This window comes from Diorhabda carinulata, unplaced genomic scaffold, assembly GCF_026250575.1.
Source record: "Diorhabda carinulata isolate Delta unplaced genomic scaffold, icDioCari1.1 Dcau_14, whole genome shotgun sequence".
In the NCBI taxonomy this organism is placed as follows: Eukaryota; Metazoa; Arthropoda; class Insecta; order Coleoptera; family Chrysomelidae; genus Diorhabda; species Diorhabda carinulata.
This window is the reverse complement of record NW_026613959.1, coordinates 1,131,953-1,148,478: the sequence shown is the minus strand read 5'-3', so window position 1 is coordinate 1,148,478 and position 16,526 is coordinate 1,131,953.

Sequence of the window (16,526 nt, the reverse complement as noted above, 5' to 3'; positions counted from 1 at the left end):
TTCCATTGAAGCCCATTGAGGTCGATTGTCACTTTGTGTTGATTGAAAATTTTCAAAGTCTATCTTCCAAATTTGAAGTCGAATCTCAACATTTTTCATATATTTGAGTGAGTTTGTAACTAACTTTGTCAGAAATCGTAGATTTACTTCCATTGAAGCCCATTGAGGTCGATTGTCACTTTGTGTTGATTGAAAATTTTCAAAGTCTATCTTCCTAATTTGAAGTCGAATCTCATCAATTCTTATATATTTGAGTGAGTTTGCAACTAACTTTGTCAGAAATCGTAGATTTACTTCCATTGAAGCCCATTGAGGTCGATTGTCACTTTGTGTTGATTGAAAATTTTCAAAGTCTATCTTCCTAATTTGAAGTCGAATCTCAACATTTTTCATATATTTGAGTGAGTTTGCAACTAACTTTGTCAGAAATCGTAGATTTACTTCCATTGAAGCCCATTGAGGTCGATTGTCACTTTGTGTGGATTGAAAATTTTCAAAGTCTATCTTCCTAACTTGAAGTCGAATCTCAACATTTTTCATATATTTGAGTGAGTTTGCAACTTAATTTGTCAGAAATCGTAGATTCACTTCCATTGAAGCCCATTGAGGTCGATTGTCACTTTGTGTGGATTGAAAATTTTCAAAGTCTATCTTCCTAATTTGAAGTCGAATCTCATCAATTCTTATATATTTGAGTGAGTTTGCAACTAACTTTGTCAGAAATCGTCGATTTACTTCCATTGAAGCCCATCAATGTCCATTGTCACTTTGTGTTGATTGAAAATTTTCAAAGTTTATCTTCCTAATTTGAAGTCGAATTTCAACATTTCTTATATATTTGAGTAAGTTTGCATCTAACTTTGTCAGATATCGTCGGTTAACATCCATTGAAGCCCATTGAGGTCGATTGTCACTTTTTGTTAATTGAAAATTTTCAAAGTCTATCTCCCTAATTTGAAGTCGAATCTCAACATTTTTCATATATTTGAGTGAGTTTGCAACTAACTTTGTCAGAAATCGTAGATTCACTTCCATTGAAGCCCATTGAGGTCGATTGTCACTTTGTGTGGATTGAAAATTTTCAAAGTCTATCTTCCTAATTTGAAGTCGAATCTCAACATTCTTCATATATTTGAGTGAGTTTGCAACTTACTTTGTCAGAAATCGTAGATTCACTTTCATTGAAGCCCATTGAGGTCGATTGTCACTTTGTGTGGATTAAAAATTTTCAAAGTCTATCTTCCTAATTTGAAGACGAATTTCAACATTTCTTATATATTTGAGTAAGTTTGCATCTAACTTTGTCAGATATCGTCGGTTAACATCCATTGAAGCCCATTGAGGTCGATTGTCACTTTGTGTGGATTGAAAATTTTCAAAGTCTATCTTCCAAATTTGAAGTCGAATCTCAACATTCTTCATATATTTGAGTGAGTTTGTAACTAACTTTGTCGGAAATCGTAGATTCACTTCCATTGAAGCCCATTGAGGTCGATTGTCACTTTGTGTGGATTAAAAATTTTCAAAGTTTATCTTCCTAATTTGAAGTCGAATTTCAACATTTCTTATATATTTGAGTAAGTTTGCATCTAACTTTGTCAGATATCGTCGGTTAACATCCATTGAAGCCCATTGAGGTCGATTGTTACTTTGTGTTGATTGAAAATTTTCAAAGTCTATCTTCCAAATTTGAAGTCGAATCTCAACATTTTTCATATATTTGAGTGAGTTTGCAACTAACTTTGTCAGAAATCGTAGATTCACTTCCATTGAAGCCCATTGAGGTCGATTGTCACTTTGTGTGGATTGAAAATTTTCAAAGTCTATCTTCCTAATTTGAAGTCGAATCTCAACATTCTTCATATATTTGAGTGAGTTTGCAACTTACTTTGTCAGAAATCGTAGATTCACTTTCATTGAAGCCCATTGAGGTCGATTGTCACTTTGTGTGGATTAAAAATTTTCAAAGTCTATCTTCCTAATTTGAAGACGAATTTCAACATTTCTTATATATTTGAGTAAGTTTGCATCTAACTTTGTCAGATATCGTCGGTTAACATCCATTGAAGCCCATTGAGGTCGATTGTCACTTTGTGTGGATTGAAAATTTTCAAAGTCTATCTTCCAAATTTGAAGTCGAATCTCAACATTCTTCATATATTTGAGTGAGTTTGTAACTAACTTTGTCGGAAATCGTAGATTTACTTCCATTGAAGCCCATTGAGACCGATTGTCACTTTGTGTGGATAGAAAATTTTCAAAGTCTATCTTCCTAATTTGAAGTCGAATCTCATCAATTCTTATATATTTGAGTGAGTTTGCAACTAACTTTGTCAGAAATCGTAGATTTACTTCCATTGAAGCCCATTGAGGTCGATTGTCACTTTGTGTTGATTGAAAATTTTCAAAGTCTATCTTCCAAATTTGAAGTCGAATCTCAACATTTTTCATATATTTGAGTGAGTTTGTAACTAACTTTGTCGGAAATCGTAGATTCACTTCCATTGAAGCCCATTGAGGTCGATTGTCACTTTGTGTGGATTAAAAATTTTCAAAGTCTATCTTCCTAATTTGAAGTCGAATCTCATCAATTCTTATATATTTGAGTGAGTTTGCAACTAACTTTGTCAGAAATCGTAGATTTACTTCCATTGAAGCCCATTGAGGTCGATTGTCACTTTGTGTGGATTGAAAATTTTCAAAGTCTATCTTCCTAATTTGAAGTCGAATCTCATCAATTCTTATATATTTGAGTGAGTTTGCAACTAACTTTGTCAGAAATCGTCGATTTACTTCCATTGAAGCCCATCAATGTCCATTGTCGCTTTGTGTTGATTGAAAATTTTCAAAGTTTATCTTCCTAATTTGAAGTCGAATTTCAACATTTCTCATATATTTGAGTAAGTTTGCATCTAACTTTGTCAGATATCGTCGGTTAACATATATTGAAGCCCATTGAGGTCGATAGTCATTTTGTGTTGATTGAAAATTTTCAAAGTCTCTCTTCCTTATTTGAAGTCGAATCTCAACATTTTTCATATATTTGAGTGAGTTTGCAACTAACTTTGTCAGAAATCGTAGATTCACTTCCATTGAAGCCCATTGAGGTCGATTGTCACTTTGTGTGGATTGAAAATTTTCAAAGTCTATCTTCCTAATTTGAAGTCGAATCTCAACATTTTTCATATATTTGAGTGAGTTTGCAACTAACTTTGTCAGAAATCGTAGATTCACTTCCATTGAAGCCCATTGAGGTCGATTGTCACTTTGTGTGGATTGAAAATTTTCAAAGTCTATCTTCCTAATTTGAAGTCGAATCTCAACATTCTTCATATATTTGAGTGAGTTTGCAACTTACTTTGTCAGAAATCGTAGATTCACTTTCATTGAAGCCCATTGAGGTCGATTGTCACTTTGTGTGGATTAAAAATTTTCAAAGTCTATCTTCCTAATTTGAAGACGAATTTCAACATTTCTTATATATTTGAGTAAGTTTGCATCTAACTTTGTCAGATATCGTCGGTTAACATCCATTGAAGCCCATTGAGGTCGATTGTCACTTTGTGTGGATTGAAAATTTTCAAAGTCTATCTTCCAAATTTGAAGTCGAATCTCAACATTCTTCATATATTTGAGTGAGTTTGTAACTAACTTTGTCGGAAATCGTAGATTTACTTCCATTGAAGCCCATTGAGACCGATTGTCACTTTGTGTGGATAGAAAATTTTCAAAGTCTATCTTCCTAATTTGAAGTCGAATCTCATCAATTCTTATATATTTGAGTGAGTTTGCAACTAACTTTGTCAGAAATCGTAGATTTACTTCCATTGAAGCCCATTGAGGTCGATTGTCACTTTGTGTTGATTGAAAATTTTCAAAGTCTATCTTCCAAATTTGAAGTCGAATCTCAACATTTTTCATATATTTGAGTGAGTTTGTAACTAACTTTGTCGGAAATCGTAGATTCACTTCCATTGAAGCCCATTGAGGTCGATTGTCACTTTGTGTGGATTAAAAATTTTCAAAGTCTATCTTCCTAATTTGAAGTCGAATCTCATCAATTCTTATATATTTGAGTGAGTTTGCAACTAACTTTGTCAGAAATCGTAGATTTACTTCCATTGAAGCCCATTGAGGTCGATTGTCACTTTGTGTGGATTGAAAATTTTCAAAGTCTATCTTCCTAATTTGAAGTCGAATCTCATCAATTCTTATATATTTGAGTGAGTTTGCAACTAACTTTGTCAGAAATCGTCGATTTACTTCCATTGAAGCCCATCAATGTCCATTGTCGCTTTGTGTTGATTGAAAATTTTCAAAGTTTATCTTCCTAATTTGAAGTCGAATTTCAACATTTCTCATATATTTGAGTAAGTTTGCATCTAACTTTGTCAGATATCGTCGGTTAACATATATTGAAGCCCATTGAGGTCGATAGTCATTTTGTGTTGATTGAAAATTTTCAAAGTCTCTCTTCCTTATTTGAAGTCGAATCTCAACATTTTTCATATATTTGAGTGAGTTTGCAACTAACTTTGTCAGAAATCGTAGATTCACTTCCATTGAAGCCCATTGAGGTCGATTGTCACTTTGTGTGGATTGAAAATTTTCAAAGTCTATCTTCCTAATTTGAAGTCGAATTTCAACATTTCTTATATATTTGAGTAAGTTTGCATCTAACTTTGTCAGATATCGTCGTTTAACATCCATTGAAGCCCATTGAGGTCGATTGTCACTTTGTGTGGATTGAAAATTTTCAAAGTCTATCTTCCTAATTTGAAGTCGAATCTCAACATTCTTCATATATTTGAGTAAGTTTGCATCTAACTTTGTCAGATATCGTCGGTTAACATCCATTGAAGCCCATTGAGGTCGCTTGTTACTTTGTGTTGATTGAAAATTTTCAAAGTCTATCTTCCAAATTTGAAGTCGAATCTCAACATTTTTCATATATTTGAGTGAGTTTGTAACTAACTTTGTCGGAAATCGTAGATTCACTTCCATTGAAGCCCATTGAGGTCGATTGTCACTTAGTGTGGATTAAAAATTTTCAAAGTCTATCTTCCTAATTTGAAGTCGAATCTCATCAATTCTTGTATATTTGAGTGAGTTTGCAACTAACTTTGTCAGAAATCGTAGATTTACTTCCATTGAAGCCCATTGAGGTCGATTGTCACTTTGTGTGGATAGAAAATTTTCAAAGTCTATCTTCCTAATTTGAAGTCGAATCTCATCAATTCTTATATATTTGAGTGAGTTTGCAACTAACTTTGTCAGAAATCGTAGATTTACTTCCATTGAAGCCCATTGAGGTGGATTGTCACTTTGTGTTGATTGAAAATTTTCAAAGTCTATCTTCCAAATTTGAAGTCGAATCTCAACATTTTTCATATATTTGAGTGAGTTTGTAACTAACTTTGTCGGAAATCGTAGATTCACTTCCATTGAAGCCCATTGAGGTCGATTGTCACTTTGTGTGGATTAAAAATTTTCAAAGTCTATCTTCCTAATTTGAAGTCGAATCTCATCAATTCTTATATATTTGAGTGAGTTTGCAACTAACTTTGTCAGAAATCGTAGATTTACTTCCATTGAAGCCCATTGAGGTCGATTGTCACTTTGTGTGGATAGAAAATTTTCAAAGTCTATCTTCCTAATTTGAAGTCGAATCTCATCAATTCTTATATATTTGAGCGAGTTTGCAACTAACTTTGTCAGAAATCGTAGATTTACTTCCATTGAAGCCCATTGAGGTCGATTGTCACTTTGTGTGGATTGAAAATTTTCAAAGTCTATCTTCCTAATTTGAAGTCGAATCTCATCAATTCTTATATATTTGAGTGAGTTTGCAACTAAATTTGTCAGAAATCATCGATTTACTTCCATTGAAGCCCATCAATGTCCATTGTCACTTTGTGTTGATTGAAAATTTTCAAAGTTTATCTTCCTAATTTGAAGTCGAATTTCAACATTTCTTATATATTTGAGTAAGTTTGCATCTAACTTTGTCAGATATCGTCGGTTAACATATATTGAAGCCCATTGAGGTCGATTGTCATTTTGTGTTGATTGAAAATTTTCAAAGTCTCTCTTCCTAATTTGAAGTCGAATCTCAACATTTTTCATATATTTGAGTGAGTTTGCAACTTACTTTGTCAGAAATCGTAGATTCACTTCCATTGAAGCCCATTGAGGTCGATTGTCACTTTGTGTGGATTGAAAGTTTTCAAAGTCTATCTTCCTATTTTGAAGTCGAATTTCAATATTTCTTATATATTTGAGTCAGTTTGCATCTAACTTTGTCAGATATCGTCGGTTAACATCCATTGAAGCCCATTGAGGTCGATTGTCATTTTTTGTTAATTGAAAATTTTCAAAGTCTATCTTCCTAATTTGAAGTCGAATCTCAACATTTTTCATATATTTGAGTGAGTTTGCAACTAACTTTGTCAGCAATCGTCGATTTATTTCCATTGAAGCCCATTGAGGTCGATTGTCATTTTGTGTTGATTGAAAATTTTCAAAGTCTATCTTCCTAATTTGATGTCGAATCTCAACATTCTTCATATATTTGAGTGAGTTTGCAACTTACTTTGTCAGAAATCGTAGATTCACTTTCATTGAAGCCCATTGAGGTCGATTGTCACTTTGTGTGGATTAAAAATTTTCAAAGTCTATCTTCCTAATTTGAAGACGAATTTCAACATTTCTTATATATTTGAGTAAGTTTGCATCTAACTTTGTCAGATATCGTCGGTTAACATCCATTGAAGCCCATTGAGGTCGATTGTCACTTTGTGTTGATTGAAAATTTTCAAAGTCTATCTTCCAAATTTGAAGTCGAATCTCAACATTTTTCATATATTTGAGTGAGTTTGTAACTAACTTTGTCAGGAATAGTAGATTCACTTCCATTGAAGCCCATTGAGGTCGATTGTCACTTTGTGTGGATTGAAAATTTTCAAAGTCTATCTTCCTAATTTGAAGTCGAATCTCAACATTTTTCATATATTTGAGTGAGTTTGCAACTAACTTTGTCAGAAATCGTAGATTTACTTCCATTGAAGCCCATTGAGGTCGATTGTCACTTTGTGTGGATTGAAAATTTTCAAAGTCTATCTTCCTAATTTGAAGTCGAATCTCATCAATTCTTATATATTTGAGTGAGTTTGCAACTAACTTTGTCAGAAATCGTCGATTTACTTCCATTGAAGCCCATCAATGTCCATTGTCACTTTGTGTTGATTGAAAATTTTCAAAGTTTATCTTCCTAATTTGAAGTCTAATTTCAACATTTCTTATATATTTGAGTAAGTTTGCATCTAACTTTGTCAGATATCGTCGGTTAACATATATTGAAGCCCATTGAGGTCGATTGTCATTTTGTGTTGATTGAAAATTTTCAAAGTCTCTCTTCCTAATTTGAAGTCGAATCTCAACATTTTTCATATATTTGAGTGAGTTTGCAACTTACTTTGTCAGAAATCGTAGATTCACTTCCATTGAAGCCCATTGAGGTCGATTGTCACTTTGTGTGGATTGAAAATTTTCAAAGTCTATCTTCCTGATTTGAAGTCGAATTTCAACATTTCTTATATATTTGAGTAAGTTTGCATCTAACTTTGTCAGATATCGTCGGTTAACATCCATTGAAGCCCATTGAGGTCGATTGTTACTTTGTGATGATTGAAAATTTTCAAAGTCTATCTTCCAAATTTGAAGTCGAATCTCAACATTTTTCATATATTTGAGTGAGTTTGTAACTAACTTTGTCAGAAATCGTAGATTCACTTCCATTGAAGCCCATTGAGGTCGATTGTCATTTTGTGTGGATTGAAAATTTTCAAAGTCTATCTTCCTATTTTGAAGTCGAATTTCAATATTTCTTATATATTTGAGTAAGTTTGCATCTAACTTTGTCAGATATCGTCGGTTAACATCCATTGAAGCCCATTGAGGTCGATTGTCACTTTTTGTTAATTGAAAATTTTCAAAGTCTATCTTCCTAATTTGAAGTCGAATCTCAACATTTTTCATATATTTGAGTGAGTTTGCAACTAACTTTGTCAGCAATCGTCGATTTATTTCCATTGAAGCCCATTGAGGTCGATTGTCATTTTGTGTTGATTGAAAATTTTCAAAGTCTCTCTTCCTAATTTGAAGTCGAATCTAAAAATTTTTCATATATTTGAGTGAGTTTGCAACTTACATTGTCAAAAATCGTAGATTCACTTCCATTGAAGCCCATTGAGGTCGATTGTCACTTTGTGTGGATTAAAAATTTTCAAAGTCTATCTTCCTAATTTGAAGTCGAATTTCAACATTTCTTATATATTTGAGTAAGTTTGCATCTAACTTTGTCAGATATCGTCGGTTAACATCCATTGAAGCCCATTGAGGTCGATTGTTACTTTGTGTTGATTGAAAATTTTCAAAGTCTATCTTCCAAATTTGAAGTCGAATCTCAACATTTTTCATATATTTGAGTGAGTTTGCAACTAACTTTGTCAGAAATCGTAGATTCACTTCCATTGAAGCCCATTGAGGTCGATTGTCACTTTGTGTGGATTGAAAATTTTCAAAGTCTATCTTCCTATTTTGAAGTCGAATTTCAATATTTCTTATATATTTGAGTAAGTTTGCATCTAACTTTGTCAGATATCGTCGGTTAACATCCATTGAAGCCCATTGAGGTCGATTGTCACTTTTTGTTAATTGAAAATTTTCAAAGTCTATCTTCCTAATTTGAAGTCGAATCTCAACATTTTTCATATATTTGAGTGAGTTTGCAACTAACTTTGTCAGCAATCGTCGATTTATTTCCATTGAAGCCCATTGAGGTCGATTGTCATTTTGTGTTGATTGAAAATTTTCAAAGTCTCTCTTCCTAATTTGAAGTCGAATCTAAAAATTTTTCATATATTTGAGTGAGTTTGCAACTTACATTGTCAGAAATCGTAGATTCACTTCCATTGAAGCCCATTGAGGTCGATTGTCACTTTGTGTGGATTGAAAATTTTCAAAGTCTCTCTTCCTAATTTGAAGTCGAATTTCAACATTTCTGATATATTTGAGTAAGATTGCATCTAACTTTGTCAGATATCGTCGGTTAACATCCATTGAAGCCCATTGAGGTCGATTGTCACTTTGTGTTGATTGAAAATTTTCAAAGTCTATCTTCCAAATTTGAAGTCGAATCTCAACATTTTTCATATATTTGAGTGAGTTTGCAACTAACTTTGTCAGAAATCGTAGATTTACTCCCATTGATGCCCATTGAGGTCGATTGTCACTTTGTGTGGATTGAAAATTTTCAAAGTCTATCTTCCTAATTTAAAGTCGAATCTCATCAATTCTTATATATCTGAGTGAGTTTGCAACTAACTTTGTCAGAAATCGTCGATTTACTTCCATTGAAGCCCATCAATGTCCATTGTCACTTTGTGTTGATTGAAAATTTTCAAAGTTTATCTTCCTAACTTGAAGTCGAATTTCAACATTTCTTATATATTTGAGTAAGTTTGCATCTAACTTTGTCAGATATCGTCGGTTAACATCCATTGGAGCCCATTGAGGTCGATTGTCACTTTATGTTGATTGAAAATTTTCAAAGTCTATTTTCCTAATTTTTAAGTCGAATCTCATCAATTCTTATATATTTGAGTGAGTTTGCAACTAACTTTGTCAGAAATCGTAGATTCACTTCCATTGAAGCCCATTGAGGTCGATTGTCACTTTGTGTTGATTGAAAATTTTCAAAGTCTATCTTCCAAATTTGAAGTCGAATCTCAACATTTTTCATATATTTGAGTGAGTTTGCAACTAACTTTGTCAGAAATCGTAGATTTACTCCCATTGAAGCCCATTGAGGTCGATTGTCACTTTGTGTGGATTGAAAATTTTCAAAGTCTATCTTCCTAATTTAAAGTCGAATCTCATCAATTCTTATATATCTGAGTGAGTTTGCAACTAACTTTGTCAGAAATCGTCGATTTACTTCCATTGAAGCCCATCAATGTCCATTGTCACTTTGTGTTGATTGAAAATTTTCAAAGTTTATCTTCCTAACTTGAAGTCGAATTTCAACATTTCTTATATATTTGAGTAAGTTTGCATCTAACTTTGTCAGATATCGTCGGTTAACATCCATTGAAGCCCATTGAGGTCGATTGTCACTTTATGTTGATTGAAAATTTTCAAAGTCTATCTTCCTAATTTTTAAGTCGAATCTCATCAATTCTTATATATTTGAGTGAGTTTGCAACTAACTTTGTCAGAAATCGTAGATTCACTTCCATTGAAGCCCATTGAGGTCGATTGTTACTTTGTGTTGATTGAAAATTTTCAAAGTCTATCTTCCAAATTTGAAGTCGAATCTCAACATTTTTCATATATTTGAGTGAGTTTGCAACTAACTTTGTCAGAAATCGTAGATTCACTTCCATTGAAGCCCATTGAGGTCGATTGTCATTTTGTGTTGATTGAAAATTTTCAAAGTCTATCTTCCTAATTTGATGTCGAATCTCAACATTCTTCATATATTTGAGTGAGTTTGCAACTTACTTTGTCAGAAATCGTAGATTCACTTTCATTGAAGCCCATTGAGGTCGATTGTCACTTTGTGTGGATTAAAAATTTTCAAAGTCTATCTTCCTAATTTGAAGACGAATTTCAACATTTCTTATATATTTGAGTAAGTTTGCATCTAACTTTGTCAGATATCGTCGGTTAACATCCATTGAAGCCCATTGAGGTCGATTGTCACTTTGTGTTGATTGAAAATTTTCAAAGTCTATCTTCCAGATTTGAAGTCGAATCTCAACATTTTTCATATATTTGAGTGAGTTTGTAACTAACTTTGTCAGGAATAGTAGATTCACTTCCATTGAAGCCCATTGAGGTCGATTGTCACTTTGTGTGGATTGAAAATTTTCAAAGTCTATCTTCCTAATTTGAAGTCGAATTTCAACATTTCTTATATATTTGAGTAAGTTTGCATCTAACTTTATCAGATATCGTCGGTTAACATATATTGAAGCCCATTTAGGTCGATTGTCATTTTGTGTTGATTGAAAATTTTCAAAGTCTCTCTTCCTAATTTGAAGTCGAATCTCAACATTTTTCATATATTTGAGTGAGTTTGCAACTTACTTTGTCAGAAATCGTAGATTCACTTCCATTGAAGCCCATTGAGGTCGATTGTCACTTTGTGTGGATTGAAAATTTTCAAAGTCTATCTTCCTAATTTGAAGTCGAATCTCAACATTTTTCATATATTTGAGTGAGTTTGCAACTAACTTTGTCAGATATCGTCGGTTAACATCCATTGAAGCCCATTGAGGTCGATTGTTACTTTGTGTTGATTGAAAATTTTCAAAGTCTATCTTCCAAATTTGAAGTCGAATCTCAACATTTTTCATATATTTGAGTGAGTTTGTAACTAACTTTGTCAGAAATCGTAGATTCACTTCCATTGAAGCCCATTGAGGTCGATTGTCATTTTGTGTGGATTGAAAATTTTCAAAGTCTATCTTCCTAATTTGAAGTCGAATCTCAACATTTTTCATATATTTGAGTGAGTTTGCAACTAACTTTGTCAGAAATCGTAGATTTACTTCCATTGAAGCCCATTGAGGTCGATTGTCACTTTGTGTGGATTGGAAATTTTCAAAGATTATCTTCCTATTTTGAAGTCGAATTTCAATATTTCTTATATATTTGAGTAAGTTTGCATCTAACTTTGTCAGATATCGTCGGTTAACATCCATTGAAGCCCATTGAGGTCGATTGTCACTTTTTGTTAATTGAAAATTTTCAAAGTCTATCTTCCTAATTTGAAGTCGAATCTCAACATTTCTCATATATTTGAGTGAGTTTGCAACTAACTTTGTCAGCAATCGTCGATTTATTTCCATTGAAGCCCATTGAGGTCGATTGTCATTTTGTGTTGATTGAAAATTTTCAAAGTCTCTCTTCCTAATTTGAAGTCGAATCTAAAAATTTTTCATATATTTGAGTGAGTTTGCAACTTACATTGTCAGAAATCGTAGATTCACTTCCATTGAAGCCCATTGAGGTCGATTGTCACTTTGTGTGGATTAAAAATTTTCAAAGTCTATCTTCCTAATTTGAAGTCGAATTTCAACATTTCTTATATATTTGAGTAAAATTGCATCTAACTTTGTCAGATATCGTCGGTTAACATCCATTGAAGCCCATTGAGGTCGATTGTTACTTTGTGTTGATTGAAAATTTTCAAAGTCTATCTTCCAAATTTGAAGTCGAATCTCAACATTTTTCATATATTTGAGTGAGTTTGCAACTAACTTTGTCAGAAATCGTAGATTCACTTCCATTGAAGCCCATTGAGGTCGATTGTCACTTTGTGTGGATTGAAAATTTTCAAAGTCTATCTTCCTATTTTGAAGTCGAATTTCAATATTTCTTATATATTTGAGTAAGTTTGCATCTAACTTTGTCAGATATCGTCGGTTAACATCCATTGAAGCCCATTGAGGTCGATTGTCACTTTGTGTGGATTGAAAATTTTGAAAGTCTATCTTCCTAATTTGAAGTCGAATTTCAACATTTCTTATATATTTGAGTGAGTTTGCAACTAACTTTGTCAGCAATCGTCGATTTATTTCCATTGAAGCCCATTGAGGTCGATTGTCATTTTGTGTTGATTGAAAATTTTCAAAGTCTCTCTTCCTAATTTGAAGTCGAATCTAAAAATTTTTCATATATTTGAGTGAGTTTGCAACTTACATTGTCAGAAATCGTAGATTCACTTCCATTGAAGCCCATTGAGGTCGATTGTCACTTTGTGTGGATTAAAAATTTTCAAAGTCTATCTTCCTAATTTGAAGTCGAATTTCAACATTTCTTATATATTTGAGTAAGTTTGCATCTAACTTTGTCAGATATCGTCGGTTAACATCCATTGAAGCCCATTGAGGTCGATTGTTACTTTGTGTTGATTGAAAATTTTCAAAGTCTCTCTTCCAAATTTGAAGTCGAATCTCAACATTTTTCATATATTTGAGTGAGTTTGCAACTAACTTTGTCAGAAATCGTAGATTCACTTCCATTGAAGCCCATTGAGGTCGATTGTCACTTTGTGTGGATTGAAAATTTTCAAAGTCTATCTTCCTAATTTGAAGTCGAATCTCAACATTCTTCATATATTTGAGTGAGTTTGCAACTTACTTTGTCAGAAATCGTAGATTCACTTTCATTGAAGCCCATTGAGGTCGATTGTCACTTTGTGTGGATTAAAAATTTTCAAAGTCTATCTTCCTAATTTGAAGACGAATTTCAACATTTCTTATATATTTGAGTAAGTTTGCATCTAACTTTGTCAGAAATCGTAGATTTACTTCCATTGAAGCCCATTGAGGTCGATTGTCACTTTGTGTTGATTGAAAATTTTCAAAGTCTATCTTCCTTATTTGAAGTCGAATTTCAACATTTCTCATATATTTGAGTAAGTTTGCATCTAACTTTGTCAGATATCGTCGGTTAACATCCATTGAAGCCCAATGATATCGATTGTCACTTTGTGTTGATTGAGAATTTTCAAAGTCTATCTTCCTAATTTGACGTCGAATCTCAACATTTTTCATATATTTGAGTGAGTTTGCAACTAACTTTGTCAGAAATCGTAGATTCACTTCCATTGAAGCCCATTGAGGTCGATTGTCACTTTGTGTGGATTGAAAATTTTCAAAGTCTATCTTCCTAATTTGAAGTCGAATTTCAACATTTCTTATATATTTGAGTAAGTTTGCATCTAACTTTGTCAGATATCGTCGGTTAACATCCATTGGAGCCCATTGAGGTCGATTGTCACTTTGTGTTGATTGAAAATTTTCAAAGTCTATCTTCCTAATTTGAAGTCGAATTTCGACATTTCTTATATATTTGAGTGAGTTTGCATCTGACTTTGTCAGATATCGTATTCGCTTCCATTGAAACCCATTGAGGTCGATTGTCACTTTGTGTTGATTGAAAATTTTCAAAGTCTATCTTCCTAATTTGAAGTCGAATTTCAACATTTCTCATATATTTGAGTAGGTTCGCATCTAACTTTGTCAGATATCGTCGGTTAACATCCATTGAAGCCCATTGAGGTCGATTGTTACTTTGTGTTGATTAAAAATTTTCGAAGTCTATCTTCCAAATTTGAAGTCGAATCTCAACATTTCTTATATATTTGAGTGAGTTTGCAACTAACTTTGTCAGAAATCGTAGATTCAATTCCATTGAAGCCCATTGAGGTCGATTGTCACTTTGTGTTGATTGAAAATTTTCAAAGTCTATTTTCCTAATTTGAAGTCGAATTTCGACATTTCTTATATATTTGAGTGAGTTTGCATCTAACTTTGTCAGATATCGTATTCACTTCCATTGAAACCCATTGAGGTCGATTGTCACTTTGTGTTGATTGAAAATTTTCAAAGTCTATCTTCCTAATTTGAAGTCGAATTTCAACATTTCTTATATATTTGAGTGAGTTTGCAACTAACTTTGTCAGAAATCGTAGATTCACTTCCATTGAAGCCCATTGAGGTCGATTGTCACTTTGTGTGGATTGAAAATTTTCAAAGTCTATCTTCCTAATTTGAAGTCGAATTTCAACATTTCTTATATATTTGAGTAAGTTTGCATCTAACTTTGTCAGATATCGTCGGTTAACATCCATTGAAGCCCATTGAGGTCGATTGTCACTTTGTGTTGATTGAAAATTTTCAAAGTCTATCTTCCTAATTTGAAGTCGAATTTCGACATTTCTTATATATTTGAGTGAGTTTGCATCTGACTTTGTCAGATATCGTATTCACTTCCATTGAAACCCATTGAGGTCGATTGTCACTTTGTGTTGATTGAAAATTTTCAAAGTCTATCTTCCTAATTTGAAGTCGAATCTCAACATTTTTCATATATTTGAGTGAGTTCGCAATTTACTTTGTCAGAAATCGTAGATTCACTTCCATTGAAGCCCATTGATGTCGATTGTCACTTTGTGTGGATTGAAAATTTTCAGTCTATCTTCCTAATTTGAAGTCGAATTTCAACATTTCTTATATATTTGAGTAAGTTTGCATCTAACTTTGTCAGATATCGTCGGTTAACATCCATTGAAGCCCATTGAGGTCGATTGTCACTTTGTGTTGATTGAAAATTTTCAAAGTCTATCTTCCTAATTTGAAGTCGAATTTCGACATTTCTTATATATTTGAGTGAGTTTGCATCTGACTTTGTCAGATATCGTATTCACTTCCATTGAAACCCATTGAGGTCGATTGTCACTTTGTGTTGATTGAAAATTTTCAAAGTCTATCTTCCTAATTTGAAGTCGAATTTCAACATTTCTCATATATTTGAGTAAGTTCGCATCTAACTTTGTCAGATATCGTCGGTTAACATCCATTGAAGCCCATTGAGGTCGATTGTCACTTTGTGTTGATTGAAAATTTTCAAAGTCTATCTTCCTAATTTGAAGTCGAATTTCGACTTTTCTTATATATTTGAGTGAGTTTGCATCTAACTTTGTCAGATATCGTCGATTAACATCCATTGAAGCCCATTGAGGTCGATTGTCACTTTGTGTGGATTGAAAATTTTCAAAGTCTCTCTTCCTAATTTGGAGTCGAATTTCACCATTTCTTATATATTTGAGTAAGTTTGCATCTAACTTTGTCAGATATCGTCGATTAACATCCATTGAAGCCCATTGAGGTCAATTGTCACTTTGTGTTGATTGAAAATTTTCAAAGTCTATCTTCCTTATTTGAAGTCGAATTTCAACATTTCTCATATATTTGAGTAAGTTTGCATCTAACTTTGTCAGATATCGTCGGTTAACATCCATTGAAGCCCACTGATATCGATTGTCACTTTGTGTTGATTGAGAATTTTCAAAGTCTATCTTCCTAATTTGACGTCGAATCTCAACATTTTTCATATATTTGAGTGAGTTTGCAACTAACTTTGTCAGAAATCGTAGATTCACTTCCATTGAAGCCCATTGAGGTCGATTGTCACTTTGTGTGGATTGAAAATTTTCAAAGTCTATCTCCCTAATTTGAAGTCGAATTTCAACATTTCTTATATATTTGAGTAAGTTTGCATCTAACTTTGTCAGATATCGTCGGTTAACATCCATTTGAGCCCCTTGAGGTCGATTGTCACTTTGTGTTGATTGAAAATTTTCAAAGTCTATCTTCCTAATTTGAAGTCGAATTTCGACATTTCTTATATATTTGAGTGAGTTTGCATCTGACTTTGTCAGATATCGTATTCACTTCCATTGAAACCCATTGAGGTCGATTGTCACTTTGTGTTGATTGAAAATTTTCAAAGTCTATCTTCCTAATTTGAAGTCGAATTTCAACATTTCTCATATATTTGAGTAGGTTCGCATCTAACTTTGTCAGATATCGTCGGTTAACATCCATTGAAGCCCATTGAGGTCGATTGTTACTTTGTGTTGATTAAAAATTTTCGAAGTCTATCTTCCAAAT